This window comes from Lampris incognitus, chromosome 7 (assembly GCF_029633865.1).
Source record: "Lampris incognitus isolate fLamInc1 chromosome 7, fLamInc1.hap2, whole genome shotgun sequence".
Classification (NCBI taxonomy): domain Eukaryota; kingdom Metazoa; phylum Chordata; class Actinopteri; order Lampriformes; family Lampridae; genus Lampris; species Lampris incognitus.
This window is the reverse complement of record NC_079217.1, coordinates 7,425,165-7,427,204: the sequence shown is the minus strand read 5'-3', so window position 1 is coordinate 7,427,204 and position 2,040 is coordinate 7,425,165.

Genomic DNA, 2,040 nt, shown 5'->3' with positions numbered 1-2,040 from the left:
AACCGTCGCTAAAGTGGGGTCGGACAAGAACCTTTCTGGGCCGGTACTTTATGAAAGGTCAGTTGTTACGACTGTGTCTGTTCTCAGTTCAGTCACTCATTCTACCTGTTTTTTTCTTCCTCATTTTGTTGTTTTTCCTGATTTACCTGTCTTGCCGTTTCAGTTCCTGCCCCCCCCCCCTCATATGGAAGACTTGTTCCCCATTCCCTGATTAGCGGCTGAGCATTTACACTCCCCTGGTTCCCCCTGTGTCCTTGCCAGATTGTCTAGCAATGAGTTTGGCCGGCTAGTATTCCAGCATGTTCCTCCTCGTGAATTTGTTTTGGTCTGACCTGCCCCGTTTCACTCTGCTGCCTGACCTTTGGACCGTGTGCTTGCTGCCTGCCCCTCGCCCGCTCTGCTGCCTGTTTTTGGACTGACTCCCCAATAACCCGAGCTGTGTTCTGAAACTGTTTATCCGCCTACCTGCTGCCTGTCTGTTTGATCGCTTATTACACCGATTCCCCGGTGTTCTGACCTCTGCCTGCCTCTGCTCATTAAACCAAGTTTTACCATAGCCTCCCGTCTGTGTCTCCTGCGTTCGGGCCCTCCCCGAGTTTGCTGCAGTAATCACATCATTAATGACTTAGCTTATGCCAGTATGCTGGACGTGTACAGCGGCTCAGTTTCCCCATGTTGTCACACGTGGGCGCATCCTTTACATATATATATATATGTATATCATTTCCATTGAGGAAGTGCTTCCACAAAGTGAAAGACCAACAAAGACCGTGTTCTGTTTGGGTTCGTATTGAAATGCGTTGACGCCGAAATGTTTCAGGGGTCACGTCAACTTCCGCTCATGACCAGTGCAGGGCTTTTCCGACCTCCGTCATACTGGTGGGTCAGATTAAAGAACGTACCAGTATTTCTTCATAGCTGCACACAGTACAGTGTAGTCTTTCGGTGTGCAGGTTGTAGTAAACATGACGAGTGCTCTTTTGTTTGCCGCTCTTTGTTTTGTTTGCCGAAGCTCGCTTTTAGGTTTATTAAGCGCCGTATTAAAAGCTTAGATCCATTAAAGTGGATAACGCTGAAGAAATCTGTTTTACTTCTTTTGCCTTCTCAGTATAATCCTCTATGGTATGACAATGATGGCTCGCTCTTAACTCCTGGCTTTCAGGCAACCGTCCTTTTAAAGTGCTGGGGGTGTTGGCTTTGACTCAAACATTTTTGTCCATCTCCTCTCTGATATATCGATGTTGCTAATGCGCTTGGCTTTTTTCAGTCCTTATATCTAGAGAATGGACCTCTGTTGACGTCTCTGAATCTTAAAGCGTAACTAAACCTGAGGACCATTTCAGTGAGTTTACTGACATCTGCAGGTTAAAAACAGAAGAGGACGCTTTATCTGTCATTTTGTATGGACATATAATGAAATTCCTTCTCTGCGTTTAACCCATCCTGTCGTATAGGGGCAGTGGGCGGCTGCAGCGCCCGGGGACCGACTCCGCCTCTTCGTTCCACTGCCTTGCTCGGGACACAGGCGGGAGTGTCAACCCTAACATGCATGTCTTTGTGATGGTGGGAGGAAACCGGAGCACCCGGAGGAAACTCACCACAGACACGGGGAGAACACGCAAACTCCACACAGAAAGGACCCGGGACGGCCTGGGGTTCGAACCCAGGACCTTCTTGCTGTGAGGCGACAGTGCTGGTCCCAGTAAACCATGTCAAGGTTAAAGAAATTGCTGGCTGGTGTTGGTACTCTGTGACTTAAGCATAGCAGGATAAACACAGCTGCAGATGACAACATTAACCATGGCTCTGTTTGATTCAGGTGTACAGGCACATCTTTTTTATTATTATTTACTTTTTTATTTGGCAGGGACGGTAAAAGGCAGACAGGAAATGGGAAAGGGAAAGAATGGTATGGCACGTGGAAAAGGTGGCTGACTGGAATTGCACCGGCGACAGTTGTGACCACCTGGCCAGGCGGTAGGCACTGTAATCATTCGGCTACGGAGGTGCCCATACTTGCACATCCAACAGCACTGGCAT